This window comes from Macaca mulatta, chromosome 4 (genome assembly GCF_049350105.2).
Source record: "Macaca mulatta isolate MMU2019108-1 chromosome 4, T2T-MMU8v2.0, whole genome shotgun sequence".
Lineage (NCBI taxonomy): Eukaryota > Metazoa > Chordata > Mammalia > Primates > Cercopithecidae > Macaca > Macaca mulatta.
This window is the reverse complement of record NC_133409.1, coordinates 63,284,894-63,312,806: the sequence shown is the minus strand read 5'-3', so window position 1 is coordinate 63,312,806 and position 27,913 is coordinate 63,284,894.

Here is a 27,913-nt window from a genome sequence, read left to right as displayed (position 1 = left end):
ACAAAAACAGACAAGTAAAGATACTGAACTATGATTTTTAAAAAGCCATATAATCATATCTTCAAAGTATATAAGGTGAACTGATAGATTTGGAAAGATTTTTTAAATCCACAAAAGTGTAGATTTGAATTCAACTGTTAAAAATATTAGCTTAAATAGAATATATGAGTGTATATATACATATAAAGAGACAATATATGTATATACACATAAATATATAATATAGTTATACAAATCTCTATATATTTAATATAAAATATATTTATATTATAAAATTTTACATAAATATATAATTATACAAATCTATAATTAGATATCATTATACAAATCTATATATTTGTATCTATTATATATAAATATAACTACATATAATTAGAGATTTGTATAATTATATTGTATATATACATATATATATTTATGTGTGTATATACACATATAATTAGATAATTTGATATATAATGTGAAAGTCCCAGTTTTGTACTTTTCATAATTAGGATGCACTATTTTTTATTTTCTTATTATTTTCTTTATCAAATAATTTTCCCTTACAGATATGTCATATAATTCATATCATCTTTTGTAAAAAAAAAAAAAATCTGAAATATCAGTTATCTTTGTGTCACTGGAAACCAGAAATGTTATTGAAACTGCACTCTAATCCATGTAAATTAAACTCAAGTCAGTTCACCTTTCCCAAAAAATTTGACCTCATTGACCATCAGAAAAATTGATGACACTTAGGCAGGGTTCAAAAGGTTTTCAGCTACTACCCCAATTTTATTATCACCATTTTTTATACGTGAAATTGATTTTTTCTCAGTTTTATTGACAGTACAATAAAACAGAATTTTGTTATTGTTATCCTACTATTCCCTTACTTCTTTCAACAAGGAATTGTTTTCCCTAAATTCCTCCTAAACTGAAATTATGAAGCCACAATTAATCAACAAGGTAGTATCCATCAATAAGGGTCCTGTTGTTTTTAATATTTAATCACTAAAGATTTTTTTTCTAAGCCATGACTCACTCACTTTTACCCTAAAATATTTAGCCTTGGTTATGTTTCATAAGAACACATATTTGTCATATATTGTCAATATAATAAATGATAGTTAATTTAATTAGGGTTCATTTTACTAAGCTTAAAGATGGATTTAGAAAAGTAAAATATATATTAAAAATGGTCTTTTCTCATACTGTCTGCCTGCAGACCCTCAACACCTTTCCTTTTTCTTATTTGTTCTCTTTAAAATTTCTTCTCTACTTTTTCATATTAATAATATTCAATAGATCATAATTTTTCAACCTTGATTTAAACTTCCCCAATTTCTTCCAAAAATTGTATTGCTTCATCCCTCTGGAAGAGCATGTTTTACAGAGGAGGCAGTAATTTCTCAGTTTTGATTATCAAAGTTTATGTTTTGTCTATTTTTCTTTTCCCTTAACATGGCTGTAGTTGTTGTACGCAGATCTTCACAAGAGGGAAAGGGTTTTCTATCCAGATATGGTGGCCTTCACTGTCAAGTTTACTAAAATCAACCATGGAAAAACTATGAGATGGTACACAAGATATGTCCTGTCATATGGAAGGGGGAAGCCTATTCCCCCTGGCCACAGTGGTTGTGGAAGAGAAAAGAGAGTCAGAAGTAGGGGAAGCAAGTATTCACACATTTGGGTGCAAACTTTCCCATATGCACAAAAGTTCCAGGGAGTAAAGAACGATAAGCTGAAGGGTTTTTACCCATTTCCTGTTTTGAACTTCAGGTGGAGTTTGCCCACCCCCAGTGACCTTGCCAATGTGGGATGGCAACAGACAGCACAGCAAGTGGTCAGATTACTGAGTTGGGAGGCAATCTCAACACAGCTTCTACTCACTGTTTGGCGAGGAAGAGCTCCGTAGTTCCTCCTCCAGTCTCCCAAGTGGAGATTAAGAGGGCAATTGAATAAACAGGGAAATTTCCAGGAAGATTCAGGGGTTAGTATTACTTAGGATAATTCCACAGCTAAGAACTGTAGAATATGTTATTGGGCTGGGGACTAAGTAGGAATCTCTGCCAGAAACCAGAGTGTCCCTGATATGAGACGAAGCCAATGAGGCCCATCAACAAGGTGAAATAGCTGTGCTCCCCAGAGCACTGCCTAAACTAAGTGAACATAACACGGGTTACACCAGCCATGGTCTACAGTGGCAGACACCAGCAAGAAGCCCACAGATAGGACCAATCCAACCACACTTGGTGAATACCAACCAGCTATCAGCTGCTCTACAAAACCTGGCACCCTCCATCAACCCCACAGAACAATAAACTTTCTCTTCATTAGAAATACTGTCTCAGGCAGGAGGAGGAAAAATACAGAAACAGCTGGATGAGGGATGTGACGTTAAATTGACTAAATGTTTGAGAAAGTTTATTTTAAACTGAAGGAGATTAAGCTGGAAGAGAAAGTAATAGCATTAATTGGAAATTTTTAAATTTGTTTTTCCCTAATATCTAGCAAAATGTCGTTTTCATAAAGATAAGTTATTAGAGAAATAAGTAACGAAGCTTATAGAAGTGTAGAAGTGTAAATAATGAGTGTATTCTACTGTGTGAAGAAATAATTCACAGTGTATATCTGTGTAAAAGTGTCAATAATTTTATCTGATCTATTAGATATAGATCTAAATATAGATTACCATGGTTTCAATGTTTGTGTCCTCTCAACATTCATATTTGGACATCTAATCCCCATTGGGATGGTATTAGGAGGTGGGGCCTTTGGGAGGTGATTAGATCGTGGCAGAGGGGCCATGATGAGTGGAATTAATTCACTTTCTTGTAAAACAGATCCCAGAAAGCTGCCTTGCTCCTTCGACCAAGTGAGGATGGAGAGAAAAGGCATCATCTTTGCAACAGGAAATGGATCTTCACCAGACATTGAATCTGCTGAAACCTTGATCACAGATTTCCTAGTAACCCCCTAGAACTATAAGAAATACATTTCTGTTGTTTAAAAGCTACACAGTGTGAGGTATTTTGTTATAGCAGCTCCAATGGACTAAACTATATTAGATATACAGACATGGATCCATATCTGTCTCTACGTCTGTCTATGTATTTATTTATCTAACCTATGTACTATATATAAAAGACCACATATCTATATAAAGTAGAGTCCTATATGCAGTTGAGATTGTGTGTGTTTTCTCTTATGTAAAATTTCAATTAGTAGCTTTTTGTGTAAGTCATTTTCCTTCCTTCCTTCCTTCCTTCCTTCCTTCCTTCCTTCCTTCCTTCCTTCCTTCCTTCTTCTCTCTCTTTCTCTCTTTCTTTCTTTCTTTTGACATAGTCTTGCTCTGTCACCCAGGCTAGAGTACACTGGTGTGATCTCAGCTCACTACAAACTCTGCATCCCAGGTTCAAGCGATTCTCCCACCTCAGCCTCCTGAGTACCTAGTGTTACAGGCATCCACCACCACACCCACTTAATTTTTGTATTTTTTAGTAGAGACAGGGTTTTGCCACATTGGCCAGGCTGGTCTTGAACCCCTAACCTCAAGTGATCCACCTGTCTCCACCTCCCAAAGTGCTGGGATTACAGGCGTGAGTCACCATGCTCAGCTGTAAGTCATTTTCTGAATTTCATATTATTTTCTGGAAATCATATTTCTAGGCCAGTGGAAATGAGTATTTTAAAGATTATTGGAATAGCTTGCCAAAGATAGCTTCTGTACCTAAACCAATCCATTCCTTTAAAATAGTCAGATATTTGAGAATGGCAAAAAGGAAAAACTATATGAATCAAATATTGCATTTGTCATTTGCACTTTCGTTACTGTGAAGGCCAGATTTCAGGCAGTGGTTTGATTCTTCTGAGGTAGTTGCTTTTTATTGAAGACTCGTAGCCACTGGCTGTAATCTAGCACTGTGTGATGGCTTCACGTTGTCTTATTTCTGCCCAGCTGAAAGATCTTATTATTAGATACTTTCTCTACCAAGTCTCAAATGTGATCAATCGCATGAGTTTCATGAAGATCATTGCTTGCTACTCAATCAAAATCCGTTGTTAGGTATTTTAAATTATCTACTTAAAAAGCCTCTGTAGGAATTAAAATCTTTAAATTATACAATTTTTAATATTACGAATAAACTTTGTAAAAATATAGCCACATTTAAGTGCTATAAGCTATTTCCAAGGAGTTTCCATTGAACTCTTCTCTGGTTGATATTCTAGGCATCAAGCAGCAATCTTCAGTCTCAGAAAAGAGCCAATTCACTACTGACTGATGTTCACAGCAGGCCAGGATAGGGACCCATCACTTTTTCCTCCTTATTACACGCTGTCCTTTCCATTAGAATCATGGCAGTCTTCACATTGCTCCCTTTGCATGTATACCTCATCCTATGAGTCAGGCCTTGAATTTATTTATTCCAGTGGGCTCCTGAAAAGCTTTCTCCTTTGGCAGTACAATCAAAACCAGATTTATATCAAAATAATTTCCACAATCAATATTGTAGCACATATTATTCCACAATGATTTTTTTTAATTAACAGTGTAGCATATATTATTCCAAACATCTGAATGGATTTTTACTTCCAGAGATGGGATACTAAAGGGTTGAAAATATAGAAGAAAAATAAGGTCAAAACATATAAAACTATGCATCCTTGTAATCATGAGGAAGGGAAATATACATATCTGTATATAGAGATTTTTCTTGTTTTCTTTGCAATTACACTATATAAAAGTTTGAACATCAAGTTCTTTTACACTGGAGTTTCTTAAGCATAAAACTGTAAAATTCAGAGAGGCAAAGAACTGAAATGAAATTTGATTTTTAAAAAAATTAAAATATTTTACATGTGGCTTTTCAATTTTTAATGTACATTTGTATTTCCTTGCTTTCATCTACATTCTTAATTGACTTCAAAGAGACTGTATTTTATTCAATATCTGTTTATATCTTCAAAAAGTTCCTGAATCATCTTCAAAATGCAACTCAAATGATGACCTTACTGATGAAAGAGAATTATTTCTCTTCTTTTTAGTTTAAGTGCATAGATACGTAGTTCATTCTGAATAATAACAAGATTTGAAAGGAGAAACAACATTTCTCTTTATATTTGGTGGCAATTTTGACTTTGTGGAGTCCAAAGAAATTTAAATGGACAGAGCACAGAAGTATTCCTGACACAGCATCTTTCAACAAATTCCATCCTGTGCTCATTCTGACAACCTTAGACAGTCAATATCAAGTCCACACCCCTAGTTTGCTCTCCTATAGCTAACATAATGTTGTTTTTACAAAACTAATGACTAAGAGATATGGTAGGTGGAATTGGTCATGTGGAGTTTGTGGGGAGGGAAGATAGCCGTTTTAAACAGGGTAAATTCCGAAAGATGTAAAGGAGTTAGTCCTGTGGATTTCGCGGCAGAGTGTAACAGAGGAAATGGCCGATGCAACGGATATAGGTGAAAGGGTGAGAGTGGCATGTCTAAGAAACTGCAAGGAGGTCACTGGGCTGGAGCAGAGTGAGCCTGAGGGATGCAGTAAGATATAAGATTATCAGAGAGGTAATGGGGGTGGAGGAGTCAGGGTGCATCTCCTAGAAACTTGAAAGTTCACACTGAATGAATCTGAAAGCCAATAGAAGAGTAAATAAAGAAGTGGTGTTTTAAAATCTGATTTTGCTTTTCAAAATAGGATATACAGGGTCAAGGGTGAAAGAAGACAGTCTAGTTGGGAGATAATTCAATTAGCACAAGAAAAAAATAATGATAGCCCTTACTACTGTCTTTTCATCAGACTACACTTTTTCAATATATAACATGTCTCTTTGTTCTCTTCTATTCAAAGCTTTTTATTTGAATACTGATTTTATTAAATATTCATACCCACTTTCTTATTGTTAGTATTTGCCTGAAATTTCCTTTTCAATATTTTATACTCAATTTTAAATAACATTTTGCTTTAAGTGTGTCTCCTTAAGCCGGGAAGTACATCAATATTTAGTTTACCCAAACTGAGTGTCTTCAAACAGGAAAATTTATCCCATTATTATTATTTAATAGTGGATATTTATAATTATTTGTGCTATTTTATTTTATATTTTCTGTTTATTGGTTTTCTTTTTTCCTTTTTGTGTTGATTTTTTTCTTTTTTTTTTTGGCTGTTGTTGTTGCTGTTCAATTCTATTTACTTTAGAGTTTCAAAAGTTATGCTTCCTATCTTATTATTTGAGTGGTCAGCCCTCAAAATCATAATACACATAATTTTGTATTTTCATTAATATCTTAAATAAATTATTTGTATTTATTATCTGTATCTTTTTAAATTTTATATCACTGTTCCTTAGTTTTCCAGTTATATTTTTGTGATTTTTGAATCTTTCTCTACCTTCATATGCTCTGACATTTAACTTTTATTTGCCTCTCTCACTGCACTGAGTACTTTTTATCTACACCTACCTTCTTTGCATAGCCGAACCACTCCTTCCCAACAAGCGGTTAATCTATTGTTTTGAACAGCATTGAACATCCAGATGGAGTTCTCTCTGATTCAATAAGCACTAGCTACTCGTCATTGTAGGAGAACCATCATCATAATTTTTAGAAAAGGATACAATTATCCATATCACATTAAATTATATCCTTTTCCTTCATTTAGAAACGGAGTTTATAATGCATACATACACACACATACATCTTATTATGTTTATGTGCAATTTATTTGAGGAAAAGTGTTTTACTTTCTTTGCTATGGCAGATGGTTTTACATGTTGTTTTGTAAACATGGTGAGGTAGAAAAGATACTGCAGAAGACCTTAACATCGACAGGCAACATACACTTTATCTTCTTCATTGCACAGTAAGAGCCTCAAGGACCATTTGGAAGCCTGCAGAGGCAGACACTGTATTTTCTTGCTTCAGCACTTATCATTAACCCAGAGAGCTACCCAGCTGCTAGTGCTGAAAAGCTATCCTTAGGGAAGTATTTCTTTCAAAGAGAGCACCGTTTCTTTAAAACCACATTGCCATTGGCATTCGGTACAAGAGAGCTCATAACCAAAAGAGCCAACTGAGCTTTCCAAAGACAAATGATTCAGTCAATGAAGTATTTTTATATAATCACTAGATTCTTAAATTATTCTCAAATATTGTTGACATGAATATTAATTTAATCTAATTTGATGATCAAATTTAAAAAGAAAACAAAATACTCTCTTCATCCCCAGCTTTCTTCTGGCAATACTAACCATCTTTCTGTTTCCATTTCCTAGAATATTGTTCACCTTAACCATCCAATCAAACCCAGTAATGTTTTCGTATTATACCTTATTTTAGTTCTTAAACAAAAATCAACTATATTTTATCTATCAATTAACTCATTTATTTGCTTATCTAATCCCTGTTTTCTTCTTAAGAGCAAGATTCTTCTCTTTATTATTTGTTTCCACATCTTCTGCATCTAAAACAAGACCTGGTGTATATAGCAGGTGATTAATCTATATTTCTCCAGTGATAAAGAATATTACAATGTTCTTAAATAATAAAAAACTTTAATTTCATCATGATAAACCTTAGAAAATATAAAATTGTCAATCATGTCAAAATCCTGGTTATAGCATTTTATTTTAAAAACTTCTAGAACCTAGAGTTATTCATTCTTTGTAATCATCTTTAAGATCGCCAAAATAATGCAAATTTAATTTTTTAAAATGTAACAAGAAATACATGTTCATTATTGTGAAAACATAAGGATCTCTTATAGAAATTGTTGATGACTTTTTTTGAATTAAGAGAATTTTTTAACATTTTCTTACAAAATAGTTAATTGAGAGATTTGTTTTTGTAAGTAGAAAGCATATAGGATTGCGATATTTTAATGGCTCAGATGAAAATCAAATTCCCCTAAAAAGTTATCTTTGTGACTAGTAGAATTCTTCTACATAGGTTAAAAAGATATTTGAAGGAGGCTGGGCGCAGTGGCTCACGCCTACAATCCCAGCACTTTGGGAGGCTGAGGTGGGCAGATCACCTGAAGTCAGGAGCTCGAGACCAGCCTGGCCAACCTGGTGAAACCCCGTCTCTACTAAAAATACAAAAATGAGCCCAGCATGGTTGTGGGCACCTGTAATCCCAGCTACTAGGGAGGCTGAGTCAGGAGAATAACATCCGGGAGGCGGAGGTTGTGGTGAGCTGAGATCGCGCCATTGCACTCCAGCCTGGGCAACAAGGGTGAAGCTCTCTCTCAAAAATAAATAAATAAAAAGAAAAAATAAAAGATGTTTGAAGGAAAACAAAAGAAAGAAATAATCCCCAAAATGAGAAATGGCATTTGTATCAACATCTTTCATGTGGAAACAGGAGTTAAAAGCAGATCATTGGCCCAGAGCGGTGGCTCACGCCTGTAATCCCAGCACTTCGAGAGGCCAAGGCGGGCGGATCACAAGGTCAGGAGATTGAGACCATCCTGGCTAACAGACTGAAACCCTGTCTCTACTAAAAATACAAAAAATTAGCCGGGCTTGGTGGCGGGCGCCTGTTGTCCCAGCCACTAGGGAGGCTGAAGCAGGAGAATGGTGTGAACCCGGGGGGCGGAGATTGCAGTGAGCTGAGATGGCGCCACTGCACTCCAGCCTGGGCAACAGAGCGAGACTCTATCTCAAAAAAAATAAATAAATAAAAATAAAACACCATTAATAGCATAGAAGGCAAAAACCTAACAATAAAATACAGCAGAAGAGGAGTGGAATACAATTTCTTGTTTATTTAATTCTATCTGTCTGATAATCTGAGATTAGGTTTCTAACACGCAGTGAATTTGCTGTTCTTCAATTAAAGATGATATGAAAAATAGAAAGACCAAAATTACTTTCAAATTAATTGATACTGAAGAACTAAATCTAGGTGCAAAGGATTGCTGAAAAAATATTCATAGTTTCAGCCTCGGAAATAATTTTTTCACAAAGATATAAAATTATAATATAAAACATGAATGCTAAACTATTAATTATACAATCTGAAGATTTTCCAGATATATCGCCAATCTTCTTAACTTCAAACATCAAAGCTTAAAAAAATAGAGCTTCTGGTTTCCCATGGGCTGATTGTGACCACTTAATTTCAAATTCTTCCACATACACTCCCCCAGAAAACATGTACGTCAACAAGAACAAATAAAATCACCAATAGCCTATGACAATAGCAGAGAGATAGAAAATAATTGAAATTTTTAATTCACATGTAAGTCAACATTGCTGTTTTACAGGCCAGGGTCAAGGATCAAAGATTTTGCAAAGGAGAACAGAATACACTAGAGTCCTAATAGCAGAGAAATACAGTTATTATAATATCAAGAGTTACCATCAAGAGGAAAGGATTGCATCCTGAATGGAGGAATACCAACAAAAGATCCAAAGCCTGGTACATCAGAAAACTGAATACAGGATATAAAAAGAAAGCAGCTTACACGTTAAAAGAATATCTCAGAGATACTGAGCTAGGTTTCAGACTGCCATGGAAAGGCAAATATTACAATACGGTGAGCCACACAATTTTTTGTTTTCCCAGTATGTATGAAAGTTATGTTTGCACTATGCTGTAGTCTATTAAGTATGCAATAGCATTATGTCTAAATAATGTGCATACCTTATTTAAAAGTACTTTATTGCTAAAGAATGCTAATGATCATCTCAGGCTTCAGCGAGTAGTAATCTTTTTGCAGGAGGAAGGTTTTGCCTCAAGGCTGATGGCTGCTGACTGATTGAGTGCTGGTTACTGAAGGTGGGTGTGACTGCAGTAATTTCTTAAAATAAGACAACAATGAAGTTTGCCACACCGTTGGACTCTTCCTTTCATAAATAATTTCCCTGGAGCATGCCCTGGGTTTTTTTGATATAATAGCATTTTATATCAAATAGAATTTGATATAAATTTGATATGCCACAATAGAATTTCTTTTGAAACTGAAGTCAATCTTTTCCAACGCTGCCTCTGCCTAATTAACTAAGATTATGTGATATTCTAAATCCTTTGTTGTCATATAAATGATGCTCACAGAATCTTCGCCAGGAAGAGACACCATCTCAGAAAATCATACTTTTTGTTCATTCATGAGAAGCAATCCCTTCAAGTTTTATCATGAGATTGCAGCAATTCTGTCACATCTTCAGGAGCCACTACTGACTCTAGTTCACTTGCTATTTCTAGCACACCTACAGTTGCTTTCTCTCCTGAAGTCAAGTCTTGAACCTCCCAAAGTCATCCATCAGGGCTGGAATCAACTTCTTCCAAACTCCTGTTAGTGTTGATATTCTGACCTCCAATGAATCAGAAGTGTTCTTAATGGCATCTAGAATGAACTCTTTCTAGAAGGCTTACAACTTACTTTGTCCAGATCTACTCACTGTCTATGGCAGCTATCACCTTATAAAAGTGTTTCTTAAAGAATATAACTTGAAAGTCAAAATTACTCCTTGATCTATGGGCTGCAGAATGGATGTTGTGTTAGCAGGCATGAAAACCACATTAATTTCCTTTTACATTTTCATCAGAGCTCTTGAGTGACCAGGTACATTGTAAATGATCAGTAGTTCTTTGAGCCTTTTTTTTTTCTGAACAGTAGGTCTCAGCAGTGGGCTTAAAATATTAAATAAGCCATACTGTAAAGAGATGTTCTGTCTTCCAAGCTTTCTTGTTCCATTTATAGAGCACAGTTAGAGTAGGTGTAGTGTAACTCTTTAGAGCCCTAAAAGTTTTGGAATGGTAGATGAGTGTTGGCTTCAACTTAAAGCCACCAGCCATGTTAGCCCCTCACAAGAGTCAACCTGTCCTTTGAAGCTTTAAAATCAGGCATTTTTCCTCCAACATAAGGCGATTTCATCTACATTGAAAATCTATTCTTTAGTATAGCCATCTTCATCAAACATCTTACCTCGATCTTCTGGAAACTTGCTGCAGCTTATAATCAGCAATTGCTGCTTTACCTTGCACTTTTATGTTACGGTGATGGCTTCTTTCTTTAAACCTTGTGAACCAACTTTTTCTAGCTGCCAATTTTTCCTCTGCGGCTTATTCACCTCTCTCAGCCTTCATATAATAGAAGAGACTTAGGGCCTTGATCTGGATTAGATGTCAGCTTAAGGGAATCTTGTGGCTTGTTTGATCTTCTATCCAGACCATTCAAACTTTGTCCATATCAGAAATAAGGTTGTCTCATTTTCTTATCATTTATGTGTTCACAGATGTAGCAATTTTAATTTCCTTCAAGAACTTTTCCTTCTCATTTTTGCGTTCTTGTCTTACATAACTTGGCTAACAGCTTGGTACAAGAGACCTAGCTTTCGGCCTATCTCAGATTTAGACATGCCTTCCTCACTAAACTTAATAACTTCCAGCTTTTTATTTAAAGTGAGAAAAACTTTCACTGGGCTTAGTCTATTTATATATAATGTAATTATGACATTTTGGGGTTTAAATATGTCTTTAAAAAATTTGCCCCACATTTTATTTTCTTAGCTTATGTTTTCTTTTTATTCTGTGTACTCCTTTCATGACTTATTTTGGATTCATTTTTCTAATCATTCCATCTTCTTCCCACCTTCTTATTAGTTTTTTAGTTATAAATTTTTTTAATGATTATGCTCATGTCTAGATATATTTAAATGGACCTTCACACATTCTTTATATAGTGTAAACCTCATAATACCTTACAATAAGCCTTCACGTAACATTGTCAACGTGTTCTTGGAAACTGAGACTTCCAGTGAAACATTGTATAACAGATCCAATTTTTTCCCTCATTAACATTGTAAGGACACATTGAATAAAACACTATTATTTGAAAACCTGCTAAATTCAAAATTTTCAAAAACCTATTAATAACATTAAATGAGAACGTATTGTGGTTTTGTTTTTTTAAACGGTAAATATTTGTGTACATTTAACCAAATATGTACCAGTGTTCTTTATTCTTTCTGTTTGTATGTAGTCCCAGCTAGGATCATGTCCCTTCTACTTCAAGGGCAGAAACTTGCTATTATTATTACTAGTAGGATGATGATTATTAGTATTTGTTATTGCATCTCTTCTAGCAAAATATTCTTTATCTTTTTTTAAAAAAAAATCTTTATTTTACCTTCTTTTTTTGTGACAGATATTTTCCTTGGGTATTGAATTCTAGATTGACAGTTTTTTTCTTTGGACACTTCAAAGATGTCCTTTCACCGGCTTCTGACTTCCATCATTTTTTGTTGAAAACTTGGTATTACTGTGGATCTTTTGAATAATGTATCCTTTTTTCCTTTTTTAGCTGAATGATTTTCAACTTCTCTCTCTTTGTTTTTAATTTTGTCTCCCTCTCCCTCTCCCTTTTTTTTTTTTTTTTTTTTTTTTGAGACAGGTTCTCCTTCTGTCACCCAGGGTAGAGTACAGTGGCACAATCACAGCTCACTGCTGCAGATTCAACCTCCTGGGTTCAGGTGATCCTCCTACCTTGGCCTCTACTCTGTCTAATCTGTTGATTAAACCCTATATTAAATTCTTAGATAATGAGTTCTTATGAGATCTGGTTGTTTAAAAGTGTGTGACACTTCCTCCTCTTTGCTTTTAAGTAATCATTTTTATTTCTGGGATTTCTATTTGATTTGTTAAAATAGAATCCAATTCTCTAGTCAAATCTCCATCTTTTCATGTATTGGCTTGAAAATATTAAGCATAGTTATTTTTTAGTTGAGATATAATTTACATAATATAAAATTAACATATTAAAGATTACCAATCAGTGGTTGTTAGTATATTCACTATGTTGCTCAAACACCACTACTATCTAATGCCAGGGCATTTCTATTACTCCCAAAGAAACTCCACAGTTACTAGCAGTCAATTCACCCCTTTTCCTGTCCCCTGGCAACCACTGATACAGTCTAGGTATTTTTCCCCTCTAAGTCTCATGTTGAAATGTAATCCCTGAGGTTGGAGGTGAGACCTGGTGGGAGGTGATTAGCTTATGGGGCAGATCCCTCATGGCTTGGTGCTGTCCTCAAGATAATGAGTTCTTATGAGATCTGATTGTTTAAAAGTGTGTGGCACCTCCTCCTTGTTACTTCTGTTCTTGCCATGTGATGTGCCTACTCTGGCCCTACCTTCCACCATGAGTAAAACTCCCTGAGGCCTCCTCAGAAACGAGGCAGATACTGGCCCTGTGCTTGTACAGCCTGCAGAAGCATGAGCCAATTAAACCACTTTTTATTTATTTATTTATTTATTTATTTGTTTATTTATTTATTTATTTTTAAAAGATGTAACTAAAAGTTTAGACATAATCAATCATATATGGAAGAAGTGAGGAAAGGAATATGAAGCATAAGGTATAAATGAGTAAAAATCCTAACATATCCTATAGAAAGTAAATTGATTTATCAAGAGGAATATTGTTTTCACATGAGAGGTAAATACCAGAAAAAACAGTTAAAAACAAGGTGATTCTTCTAGCAAATGGCACAAATCAATGAAATGGGACAAATCAATGAGAGAAAAGAGTGAATAATTATATATATATATATATATATATATATATATGCTTTATAGAAGTATTTAGCAATTATTTTCATGTAATACTTTCACCATAATTTTTAAAATTTAAATAATCAAGAAATAATGAATCAAGAAATAATGAAAAATAAAAATAGTTTATAAATTATGGGCAACTGCAGAGAATGTGGGAATTATTCTGATTTCTTAAATTTATTTTTTAAATTATACTTTAAGTTCTAGGGTATATGTGTTTTTAAATAAATTACCCAGTCTCAGGTATTTCTGTATAGCAATGCAAAAACTGACTAATACAACTACTAATATACTTCTATTTTAGATACTTAATATATGTTAATCACACAATTTTTTTTATATCTGGCTTCTTTCATTTAGCATGATGTTTTCAAGGCTCATCCGTGTTGCAGCATGTATCAACCCTTCATTTATTTTTAAAGCCAAATATGTTGTATTGTACAGATATATCACATATTATTTATTCAGTCATCAGTTAATGGATATTTGTGTTGCTACTGCTTCTTCGCTATTATAATGTTGTCATAAACATTCATAGACAAGATTTTGTGTGAATGTATCTTTTCAATTCCCTCAGATACATATCTAAGAATGGAATTGCTGGGTTTTATCATAGTTTTATGCTAAACTTTTTGAGAAATGGCCAAGTTGTTTTCAACAGTGTCTCTACAATTTATATTTCTACCAGCAACGCATTAGGGTTTCAATTTCTCCACCTTCTCACCCACATTTGCTATTGACTATCTTTTTTACTGTTGCCATCCTAGGGGGTGTCGAGTGCCATCTCCTTGTAGTTTTTATTTGTTTTTACCTAATTATTAATGATGTTGAGCATTTTTTGGTGTTTATTGGCTGTTGGTATATCTTCTATGGCGAACTGTCTTTTCAAATGAATTATCCATTTTTAAATTTGGTTATCTTCACTTGTTCAATTTTATTTCTTTTTTATATTCCTCAGACTGGGTAACTAATCTATGTTGACCTGTTTTCAAGTTCACCGATGGTTTCTTCTGACCAAATCTCTTGTTGAGCCCCTCAAGTGAATTTTTTATTTTATTTGGATTTTTTTCCTACTATAAAGTTTCTATTTGTTTTTTCTTTATAATTTCCATCTTTTTATTGATATTCTCCATTTGGTAAAACATGTGTCGCCCACATTTCTTTAATTCTTTAGGATTATTTTAATTATTCCATTCCTTTTTTTGTTTTGTTTTGTTTTTTTGAGACAGAGTCTCACTCTGTCACCCAGGCTGGAGTGCAATGGCGCAATCTCGGCTCACTGCAACCTCCACCTCCCAGGTTCACGCCATTCTCCTGCCTCAGCCTCCCAAGTAGCTGGGACTACAGGCACCCACCACCACACCTGGTTAAATTTTTGTTTTTGTATTTTTAGTAGAGCTGGGGTTTCACCGTGTTAGCAAGGATGGTCTCGATCTCCTGACCTTGTGATCTGCCCGCCTTGGCCTCCCAAAGTGCTGGGATTACAGGCGTAAGCCACCATGCCTGGCCAATTATTCAGTTCTTTAGGTGTTTTTAGCTTTTCAGACATATTTAAAATAGTTTTTTTTGCTGAAAATACATTTATTTGATATGTGATATGGTTTGGCTCTATGTCCCCACCCAAATTTCATGTGGAATTGTAATCTCCATGTGTTGAAGGTAAGGCCTGGTGGGAGGTGATTGGATCATGGGGGTAGATTTCCCCCATGCTATTCTCATGATAGTGAGTGAGCTCTGACGAGATCTGATGGTTTAAAAGTATGTGGTACTTCCCCCACCGCCCCCCTCCTGCCTCCATGTGAAGAAGGTGCTTACTTCCCCTTTGCCTTCTCCCATGATGGTAAGTTTCCTAAGGCCTCCCACTCATGCTACCTGTTAAGCCTGTAGAACTATGAGTTGGTTAAACCTCTTTTCTTCATAAATTATCCAGTCTCACAGTCTCAGGTAGTTCTTTATAGCAGTGTGAGAAGAGACTAATACAGCATGTATTTTCCCCAAATAGTAAAATAAACTGACCAGTGGATCAAAACCATTTGACCTAAAAAATGAATAAAAGCTATTTGATTTCTCAGAAAGAAAATATGCTGATCAAAATTTCCACCAAAAATAAGGTGAAAATGTTGCCACCTCATTGGCGTTACTTTGGCTGCTCACCTAGGTGATCACACTGACCTAAAAATAAAACCTAAAAACAAATAAACAAGCAGCCTCTTTCTCCACAAAACATTAAACCACCACCATCAAAAGCTGATTCTATTTATATCTACATATGAGGGAACTGAGACTCTTGAAATATTGTAATACCAAGACAGACAACAGCAATTGCATGGTTGCTGCATCTCATTTGTCACGTATCAGTTCAGTTCAATTCGGTCCAGACCTTGAAAGTGACATGCTTTGCATATCAGGCTCAGCTCTTACCTGTTTAGGTTACTTAGTGGAATTTTGAGTAATCTAAACCCACCTTGAAAATGAAAAAAATTAATATGCTAGAAATCAGAATGCAAATTATACATTCATTTTAGGATAAAACACAAAACTGATAAGACATTTCATGTTTGTGGCAGGTTTGCTTCATGATGCAATCCATGGTATCTTGAGAGATACATTGTTCACTCTTACCTCTTTTCAGGTGGTGTATGTGTGTGTGCATATGTGTGTGTGGGGGTGTACAGGAAAGGTGCTCTGGCTTGGGTTTTCTGAAGTCAAATCTAAAGAACAATCAAGTCCAAGACCAATAATGTCATGGAACAAAGTCCCCAATGGGAAGTGAGATTTATGGAAAAGAGAAGGGAAATAGAATAACTAAAGAAGCCGATTTGGGGAAGCAGGGGGCAGGGCTGACAGTATAAGGAGCTATCCTCCTTGTTCTGCTAACTGTAACTGCATGCTTATCTCACGCCCTGAGTTTAGGCTATTATATTCTGAGTCTGGGTTCATAGATAAGGCTGCACACAAAGGTAGATCTTGAGTTTCACATGAAGAGTTTTGGTATTCCCAGTGTAGATTCCCCCTAGAAGGAAATTTATATATATATATATAATTTTTTTTTTTTTTTTAGTTGGAGTCTCACTCTGTCGCCCAGGCTGGAGTGCAGTGGCACCATCTCATCTCCCTGCAACCTCCACCTCCTAAGCTCAAGCGATTCTCCGGCCTTAGCCTCCTGAGTAGCTGGGATTACAGGCACACGCCACCACGCCCAGCTAATTTTTGTATTTTTAGTAGAGATGGGGTTTCACCACGTCGGTCAGGCTGGTCTCAAATTCCTGACCTCATGATCCGCCTGCCTCAGTCTCCCAAAGTGCTGGGATTACAAGCATGAGCCATCGCACTAGGCCAAGGATAATTTTTTAAAAAAATATTTTAACTTTTATTTTAGGTTCAGGGGCACGTTTGCAAATTGTTTACAGAGGTAAACTTATGACTCAGGGATCTGGTGTACAGATTATTTTATCAAGCAAGTACTCAGCATGGTATCCAATAGTTTTTTTTTTTTTCTTTTCTTCTTTTTCTTCTAAACCTCTCCCTTCTGCCATCCTCTGCTCTCATGTAGGGCCCCGTACCTGTTGTTCCCCTCTTTCTCTCCATGTGTTCTCATCCTTTAGCTCCCACTTATAAGCAAGAACATGTGGGATTTGGTTTGTTGTTCCTGCATTAGTTTGCTAAGGATAATGGCTTCCAGTTTCACCCATGTTTCTGCAAAGAACATGATCTCTTTCTTTTTATGGCTGCATAGTATTCCATGGTGTATATATGCCACATTTTCCTTATCCAGTCTACTGTTGATGGGCATTTAGGTTTATTCCATGTCTTTGCTATTTTGAATAATGCTGCAATGAACATACGTGTGCATGTGTCTTTATGGAAGAAGAGTTTATATCCCTTCGGATATATACCCAGTAGTGAGATTGCTGGTTTGAATGCTAATTCTGCTTTTAGTTCTTTAGGGAATCACCACTCTGCTTTCCATAATGGTTGAACAAATTTACACTCCCACCAGCAATGTGTAAATGTTTCCTTTTCTCTGCAATCTCACCAGCATCTGTTATTTTACTTTATTTTATTTTGCCTTTTAGTAAGAGCCATTCAGACTGACGTGAGATAGTATCTTATCATAGTTTTGATCTGCATTTCTTTAATGATCAGTGATATTGGGCTTTTGTTCATATGCTTATTGACCGCATGTGGGTCTTATCTTGAAAAGTGTCTGTTCATGTTTTTGCTGTCTTTTTAATGAAGTGGTTTGCTTTTTGTTTGTATGTTTGTTTAAGTTCCTTGAAGATTTTGGATATTGAATATATTGTCAGATGCATAGTTTGCAAATATTTTTCCCCATTCTGTAGGTTGCCCATTTACTCTGTTGATAGTTTCATATGCTGTGCAGAATCTCTTTAACTTTATTAGGTCCCATTTGTCAATTTTTGCTTTTGTTGCAATTGCTTCTGGCGTTTTCATCATGAAATCTTTGCCAGTTCCTGTGTCCACATTGTATGTGCTATGTTATCTTTCAGAGTTTTTATACATTTGTTTTACATTTAGGTCTTTAATCCATATTGAGTTGATTTTTGTATATGGTTTAAAGAATTGGTCCAGTTTCAGTCTTCTCCATATAGCTAGCCAGTAAGCCCAGCACCATTTATTGAATAGGGAGTTGTATTAGCCCGTTTTCATGCTGCTGATAAAGACATACCTGAGACTGAAAAGAAAAATTGGTTTAATGGACTCAGCTCCACATGGCTGGGAAGCCTCACAATCACAGCAGAAGGTGTAAGGCACATCTCATATGGTGGCAGACAGAAGAAGAGAGAGAGCAAAGTGAAAGGGGTTTCCCCTTATAAAACCATCAGATCTCGTGAGACTTGTTCACTACCATGAGAACAGTATGGAGGAAACTGCTACCATGATTCAATTATCTTCCACTGAGTTCCTCTCACAACAAAAGGGAATTGTGGGAGCTGCAATTCAAGTTGAGATTTGGGTGGGGACACTGCCAAACCACATAATTGCACCATGGCCCCTCCCAAATCTTATGCTCTCAGATTTCAAAACCAGTCATGCTTTCCCAACAGTCCCCAAAGTCTTAACTCACTTCAGCATTAACTCAAAAGTCCACAGTCCAAAGTCTCATCTGAGACAAGGCAAGTCCTTTCTGCCTATGAGCCTGTAAAATCAAAAGCAAGTTAGTTACTTCCTAGATACAATGGGGTACAGGCATTGTGTAAATACAACCATTCCAAATGGGAGAAACTGGTTCAAACACAGGGGCTAAAGACCCCATGCAAGTCCAAAATCCAGTGGCACAGTCAAATCTTAAAGCTCCAAAATGATCTCCTTTGACTCCATGTCTCATATCTAGGTCATTTGATGCAAGAGGTGGGCTTCCACAGCATTGGGCAGCTCTGCCCTATGGCCTTGCAGGGTACAGCCCTTCTGGTTGCTTTCATTGGCTGGCATTGAATGTATGCAGCTTTTCCAGGTGCATGGTGCAAGCTGTCGGTAGATCTACCATTCTGGGGTCTGGAGGATGGGGCCCCACTTCTCATAGCTCCACAAGGTAGTGCCCCAGTAGGGACTCTGTGTGGTGGCTCCAAACCCACATTGTCCCTCTGCACTTCCCTAGAAGAGGTTCTCCATGAGGGCCCAGCCCCCACAGCAAATTTCTGCCTGGGCATCCAGGCGTTCCCATACGTCCGCTGAAATCTAGGCGGACGTTCCCAAACCACACAGTTCTTGACTTTCACACACCCACAGGGTCAACACCACGTGGAAGCTGCCAAGGCTTGGGGCTTGCACCCTCTGAAGCCATTGTCCAATTTGTACTTTGGCCCCTTTTAGCCGCGGCTGCAGCAGCTGGGACACAGGGCACCAAGTCCCTAAACTGCACACAGCAGAGGGACCCTGGGCCCTGGCCCACTAAACCATTTTTTTCCTCCTAGGCCTCAGGTCTTTGATGGCAGGGACTGCTGTGAAGACATCTAACATGCCCTTGAGACATTTTCCACATTGTCTTCGTGATTAACATTTGGTTCCTCATTACTTATGCAAATTCCTGTAGCCTGCTTGAATTTGTCCTCAGAAAATGAGTTTTTCTTTTCTATTGCATTGTCAGGCTGCAAATTTTCTGAACTTTTATGCTCTGTTTCCCTTTTAAAACTGAATGTTGCCTGGGTGTGGTGGCTTATCCCTATAATCCTAGCATTCTGGGAGGCCAAGGCAGGTGGATTACCTGAGGTCAGGAGTTCAAGACCAGCCTGGCCAACAGTAAACCCCGTCTCTACTAAAAATGCAAAAATTAGCTGGATGTGGTGGTACATGCCTGTAGTCCCAGTTACTTGGGAAGCTGAGGCAGGAGAATCACTTAAACATGGGAGGCAGAGGTTGCAGTGAGCCGAGATTCCACCATTGCATTCCAGCTTAGGTGACAGAGTAAGACTCCATCTCAAAAACAACAACAAAACAAAAACAAAAACTGAATGCCTTTAACAGCACCTAAGTCACCCCTTGAATGCTTTGCTGCTTACAAATTTCTTCTGTCAGATACCCTAAATCATCTTCCTCAAGTTTAAAATTCCATAAATCTCTAGGGCAGGGGCAAAAATGCCACCAGTCTCTGCCAAAACATAACATAAGTCATCTTTGCTCCAGTTCCCAACAAGTTCCTCATCTCCATCTGAGACCACCTCCACCTGGATTTCATTGTCCGTATCATTGTCAACATTTTGGTCAAAGCCATTCAACAAGTCTCTAGGAATTTCCAAACTTTCCCACGTTTTCCTGTCTCCTTCTGAGCTCTCTAAACTGTTCCAACCCCTGTCTGTTACCCAGTTCCAAAGTTGCTTCTGTATTTTCATGTGTCTTTTCAGCAGTACCCCACTAATTTATTGTATTAGTCCATTTTCACACCACTGATAAAGACATACTCAAGACCAGGAAGAAAAATAGGTTTAATGGACTCACAGTTCCATGTAGTTGAGGAAGCCTCACAATCATGATGGAAGGTGAAAAGCAGGTCTCACATGGTGCCAGACAAGAGAAGAGAGAGAGCCAAGCAAAAGGGGTTTCTGCTTTAAAGAACCACCAGATATTGTGAGACTTAATCACCACCATAAGAACAGTATAGGGGAAACTGCCCTCGTGATTCAGTTATCTCCCACTGGGTCCTTCCACAACTCAAGGGAATTACGGGAGTTACAATTCAAGACGAGACTTGGGTGGGGACACAGATAAGCCATATCAGTAGTCCTTTCCCCATTGCTTGTTTCTGTCAGCTTTGTCAAAGATCAGACGGTAGTAAGTGTGTGGCTTTATTTCTGGGCTCTCTATTCTGTTCCATTGGTCTATGTATCTGTTTTTGTATCATGCTGTTTTGGTAACTGTAGCCTTGTAGTACAGTTTGAAGTTCCACAAGGTTGTTCTTCCAGCTTTGTTCTTTCTTTTCCTTTCTTTCTTCTCTCTTTCTCTCTTTCTTTCTCTTTCTTTCTCTCTCTCCTCCCTTCCTTCCCTCCTTCCTTCCTTCCTTCCTTCCTTCCTTCCTTCCTTCCTTCCTTCCTTCCTTCCTTCCTTCCTTCCTTCCTTCTTTCCTTCCTTCCTTCCTTCTTTCCTTCCTTCCTTTCTTTCTTTCTCTTTCTTTCCTTCCTTCCTTCCTTCCTTCCTTCCTTCCTTCCTTCCTTCCTTCCTTCCTTCCTTCCTTTCTTTCTTTCTTTCTTTCTTTCTTTCTTTCTTTCTTTCTTTCTTTCTTTCTTTCTTTCTTTCTTTCTTTCTTTCTTTCCTTCCTTCCTTCCTTCCTTCCTTCCTTCCTTCCTTCCTTCCTTCCTTCCTCTCTTTCTTCCTTCCTTCCTTCTCGCTCTGTTGCCCAGGCTGGAGTGCAGTGGCACCATCTTTGCTCACTGCAAGCTGCACCTCCCAGGTTCACACCATTCTCCTGTCTCAGCCTCCCAAGTAGCTGGGACTACAGGCACCTGGCACCATGCCTGGCTAATTTTTTTTTTTTTTTTTTTTTTTTTTTTTTTTTTAGTAGAGATGGGGTTTCACTGTGTTAGACAGGATGGTCTCAATCTCCTGACCTCGTAATCCACCTGCCTCAGCCTCCCAAAGTGCTTGGATTACAGGCGTGAGCCACCACACCCAGCCCCAGTTCCGTTATTTCTGTTTAGGATTTCTTTGGCTATTAAGGCTCTTTTCTGGTTCCATATGAACCTTAGAATACATTTTTCTAATTCTGTGAAGAATGACATTGGTAGTTTGATAGGAGTACCATTGAATCCAGAAATTGCTTTGGGCAGTATAGCCATTTTTACAATATTGATTCTTCTTATCCAAGAGCAGGGAAGTTTCTTCCATTTGTTTGTGTCATCTCTGATTTCTTTGAGCAGTGTTTTTTAGTTCTCTTTATAGAGGTCTTTCATCTCTCTCATTAACTGTATTCCTAGACATTTTATTCTTTTTGTAGCAATTGTGAATAGGATTGCGTTCTTGATTTGGCTCTCAGCTTGGGTGCTGTTAGTGTATAGGAATGCTACTGACTCTCATACTTTGATTTTATATCCCAAAACTTTGCTGAAGTTGCTTATCAGTTCAAGGACCTTTGGGGCTGAGACTATGGGGTTTTTTAGACAGAGAATCATGTCATCCGCACACAGGGTGATATGGTTTGGCTCTGTGTCCCTACCTAAATCTCATCTTGTAGCTCCCATAACTCCCATATGTTGTGGGAGGGACCTAGTGGGAGATAATTGAATCACGGGGGTGGGTATTTCCCATGGTGTTTCGTGATAGTGAATGTGTCTCACGAGATCTGATGGTTTTAAAAACAGGGGTTTCTCTGCACGAGCCTTATCTTTTTGCCTGCCTCCATTCATGTAAGATGTGACTTTTCCCCCTTACCTTCCACCATGATTGTGAGGCCTCCTCAGACATGTGGAAGAGTAAGTCTAATTAAACCTCCTCATTTTCTTTTGTAAATTGCCCCGTCTTGGATATGCCTTTATCAACAGTGTAAAAATGGAGTAATGCACAGGAATAGTTTGACTTCCTCTCTTCCTATTCAGATGTCTTTTAGCTTGCTTGATTGTTCTGGCCAGGACTTCCAATATTATGCATGAGTGGACATCTTTCACTTGGTCTGATTTTCAAGAGGAATGCTTCCAGCTTTTGCCCATTCAGTATGATGTTGGCTGTGGGTTTGGCATAGATGGCTGTCATTATTTTGAGGTATATTCCTTTAATACCTAGTTTATTGAGGGTTTTCAATGTAAAGGATGTTGAATTTTATTGAAATCCTTTTCTGCATTGAGATAATCAGGTGGTTTTTGTCTTTAGTTCTGTCTACGTGATGAATCACATTTATTTGCAAAGGTTGAACCAACCTTGTATACCAGGGATAAAGCCTACTTGATCATGGTTGATGTGCTGCTGTACTCAGTTTGTTAATATTTTGTTGATGTTTGCATCAGTGTTCATCAAAGATATTGGCCTGAAGATTTCTTGTTTTTGTTGTGTTTTTGGTCAGTTTGTCAGTTTTTGGTATCAGGATGATCCTGGCCCCATAGAATGAGATGGGGATGAGTCCCTCCTCCTCAATTAAATAGCTTATTTATAGATTTTTTTTCCAGAAAGTCCAATGTCTGAGCTTCCTCAGTAACAGTTTCTGTTTACTGCTTTTGTTTCTTATCTATGAGCATACTATCTTATTTATTTGCATGTCTCATAACTTTGATTAGAGTTGGACATTTTGAATATTATAAATATGGTAACTCTAGAGAAAAGATACTCTATTCTAACCTAGGTTTGTTGCCACTGCTGCTTATTAAAGCTGTTGTTGTTTGTTTATTAAGTGACTTTTCTGAACTAATTCTCCAAAATATTTTAGAAAATTAAATTTTTTTTTTCATTCATGGCTGCTGAAGTGTCTGTTCCATTAGTTTAGTGGTCAGGTAATGATTGGACTGAAATTCCTTAAACACCTGGAATCAAAGAGTTTCCCAGTGTTTACCAAGGTGCCATTAGGTCACACCTCAACACTCACTCAGGCAATTTATAAGTCTGCCTTAGCCTTCACTTTCTGTTTCTGTATTGTGTCAAGACTAGTCAGACGTAAGAGCTTAGAACTTTCTCTAGTTTTTTTATCTAAGTATGTACACAGCCCTAGGCATGTGTGGCCTTCCAGATTCCCAGAAATGATTAATATTTCTGGGAATCTGGAAGGCAGCAGCAACAAAACATTTGCCTATAAATTTTTCTTTGACAAATGACCCTTAGATAACAGTTTTAATGTTAGCACTGGTCCAGTTCCATCCAGGTGAAATAAAGACAGACATTTGAGCTTGTCTTCTAGGTAGTCATCAATACATCAAAACAAGTAAATATAATTGTTTATGAATAAGGTCAAAAATAAAAATTAAAAAAAATAAAAAATATGAATAAGGTCTATTCTGTTTTATCCAGTATAGAGAATCTAGGCTATAATTTTCAGAAGAATAGGTTATTACTGATATGGGAAGAGGAAGTGTAGGACTGGGGTATGCTAGAATGTTACAGAGCTTACTGTGCTTACTAAGACTAAGCCATTTTTCTTGAATAAGCACTCCTTGGGGCTGTTGCCTTTGGCTAATTTCCAGTGTTCTAAAAAAGTTAATTATGACAGTTCTGACCTTTTGTTTGTTTGTTTGTTTAGAAAAGTGAGCTTTCAAAATTCCTTACTTCACCATTTTCACTGACATCATTGTAATCATAGTTATGAAAAGTCTACCTTTGATATCTCCATGTAGAAATTAAAAATGGCTATAAATTCTTTGGTGCTCCTCTCATTGAGAAGCAGGGTCTATGTCTTCTTCCCTTATATCTGGCTTATGCTTAGCACAAAAAGCACATGTAAATGATGCTATAGAATTTTTTAAGCTATGTTATTGGTGGTCTTATACCTTCTGTCTGACTCTTTGGGGATGACTGTACTGGGGCAAACCAGTTATTACATAAGTTTCACTACACTGAGAGAACAATGGTAGAGAGGCCATACTAAGTTGCTCTTGTTAACAGCCCAAGCTGAGCCCCAAGCCAACAGTCAGCATCTATTACCCAGCCTTGTAAATAAGCCACCTTGGATGTACAGCCCAGTAAAGTCTGTGGGTGATGCAGCCCTAGCCAACATGTAACTGCAACCATATAAAAGACCCTAAGTGAAAACAGCAAAGTTGACCTCTTCCCAAATTCCTGACCCTTAAAATCATAGATATGTTCTATGCCACCAAGTTCTGGTATAATATGCTCTGTAGCAAAAGTAACTGAAACACTATGATATCAAGTTCTGGTATAATATGCTATGTAGCAAAAGTAACTGAAACACTATGATAACTAGATCATCAGTTGGCCTGTTTCTATCATTTATTTTTTCTCTTGGTTTTCAGTTTGGTCATGTTTGCAATATGCCGTGTGCTTTTTGTGGAAGGGCAGATGTCATATATGAAAATTTGTGGGAGCACTGTGTGATGCTATCTTCTTCCAAAAAGTATTTAATGTTGGTGGATTTCCTTGATCCAGCTGATGGCCATTAATTTCTTCTTTGCTTTTATTCATATGACCTAGCCCTAGGTTTTTCACCAGGGTCTCAACCCTTTGGCAGGATTACCTTTAATTATTTTTCTCTCTGTCTCTGGAACCTTGATCCTGCCAAAAGCTCCTCTTGCCTTTTGAGCCTCTTATCACTTCTTTCTACTTGGTTTCTTGGAAAATTATCCCACACATGCATAACTTTGGAGTCAGCAAAATACTCAAAGGGATGCCTCAAGGTAGAAATTGTGCACAGTATGTCAGGTTCACATCTGTATATGCTTTTATTCTGAAATCTTTGTCCTGAAATTCTGATTACCTTGGATCTTCTTTGATGCTTTCATATAGTTGTCCTTCTTTGTTCTGCTGTATTTTAATCCAGCTTTAACAGGTGTTATTGGTAGGTGAATTAATTAGATACAAATTACTGTATCATACTTTATGTGAAAGTTTATGCTGCAGTGGTTTCCTCTAGAGTATGTTAAGTACTCTGTATTTACTTTTTATTTATTATATGTCTCTTCAGTATGGTACTGAGAGCAAGAACATAGTTTTGTTTACTCTCTAGTCACAAAGCCTAGAATTTTGTCTAGTGTTAAAAAGATACTCAATAAATATTTCTGAAAGAAGAAAAAAAAGGAAGGAAACCAATAGGCTTATTGCTTTTCTATAATTCTTTCATTCAGGTACACTCTCGGGAAACTTTGTTTAAAGACTTTTATTTATCCTCTTTGATCAATATATTTTAAGTTTATTCTACTTCCTTACTTGGCAATTCTAATGAGCCAATAAGTTCTATTTATTCCACATTTCAAATATCTTTCCAATATTCCTTTCCCTATTCATCCTTGCTACCCTAGATTGGGAGTCTCATTATCTCTTACTTTGTTACTATCTACGTCTGCTAATTGATGTCTTACCTCTGGTTTTCTTTACTTTCTTTCTATTTCTCTCTTATTTAAAGTTTTCAATATTTTTCCCGAGCACAGATTGTATTATTTTTCAGGGGTTTAAAAATGCCTAAAAATGTTAATGGCTCAACATTGTCTACACGAATATACACCAAACAATGGAAACACTGAATATTATTTGCATGGAATAAAAGAAACTTCAAGACTAAACCAGGAAGAAGTTGAATCCCTGAATAGACTAATAACAGGCTCTGAAATTGAGGCAATAATTCATAGCCTACTAACCAAAAAAACTCCATGACCAGACGGATTCACAGCCCAATTCTACCAGACGTACAAGGAGGAGCTGGTACCATTCCTTCTGAAACTATTCCAATCAATAGAAAAAGAGAGAATTCCCCCTAATTCATTTTATGAGGCTAGCATCATCCTGTTACCAAAGCCTGGCAGAGACACAAGAAAAATAGAGAATTTTAGACCAATATCCCTGATGAACATTGATGCAAAAATCCTCAACAAAATACTGGCAAACCAAATCCAGCAGCCCATCAAAAAGCTTATCCACCATAATCAAGTGGGCTTCATCACTCGAATGCAAGGCTGCTTCAACATATTCAAATCAATAAATGTAATCCAGCATATAAACAGAACCAAAGACAAAAACTACACGATTATCTCAAGAGATGTAAAAAAGGCCTTTGACAAAATTCAACAGCCCTTCATGCTAAAAACTCTCAATAAATTCGGTATTGATGAGAAGTATCTCAAAATAATAAGAGCTCTTTATGACAAACCCACAGCCAATATCATACTGAATGGGCAAAAATTGGAAGCATTCCCTTTGAAAACGGGCACAAGACAGGGATGCCCTCTCTCACCACTCCTATTCAACATAGTGTTGAAGTTCTGGCAGGGCAATCTGGCAGGAGAAAGAAATAAAGGGTATTCAATCAGGAAAAGAAGAAGTCAAATTGTCCCTGTTTGCAGATGACATGATTGTATATTTAGAAAACCCCATAGTCTCAGCCCCAAATCTCCTTAAGCTGATAAGCAACTTCAGCAAAGTCTCAAGATACAAAATCAATGTGCAAAAATTAATTCAAGATGAATTAGAGACTTAAATATTAGACCTAAAACCATAAAAACCCTAGAAGGAAACCTAGGTAATACCATTCAGGACATAGGCATGGGCAAGGACTTCATGTCTAAAACACCAAAAGCAATGGCAACAAAAGCCAAAATTGACAAATGGGATCTAATTAAACTAAAGAGCTTCTGCACGCAAAATAAACGACCATCAGAGTGAACAGGCAACCTATAGAATGGGAGAAAAATTTTGCAATCTACTCATCTGACAAAGGGCTAATATCCAGATTCTACAAAGAACTCAAACAAATTTACAAGAAAAAACAAAAAACCCATCAAAAAGTGGGTGAAGGATATGAACAGACACTTCTCAAAAGAAGACATTTATGCAGCCAACAGACACATGAAAAAATGCTCATCATCACCAGCCATCAGAGAAATGCAAATCAAAACCACAATGAGATGCCATCTCACACCAGTTAGAATGGTGATCATTGAAAAGTCAGGAAATACGGCCAGGCATGCTGGCTCATGCCTGTAATCCCAGCACTTTGGGAGGCTGAGGCGGGTGGATCACAAGGTCAGGAGATCGAGACCATCCTGGCTAACATGGTGAAACCCTGTCTCTACTAAAAATACAAAAAAAAATTAGCCTCACGTGGTGGCAGGTGCCTGTAGTCCCAGCTACTCAGGAGGCTGAGGCAGGAGAATGGCATGAACCTGGGAGACAGAGCTTGCAGTGAGCCAAGATCACGCCACTGCACTCAAGCCTGGGTGACAGAGTGAAACTCCGTCTTAAAAAAAAAAAAAGTCAGGAAAC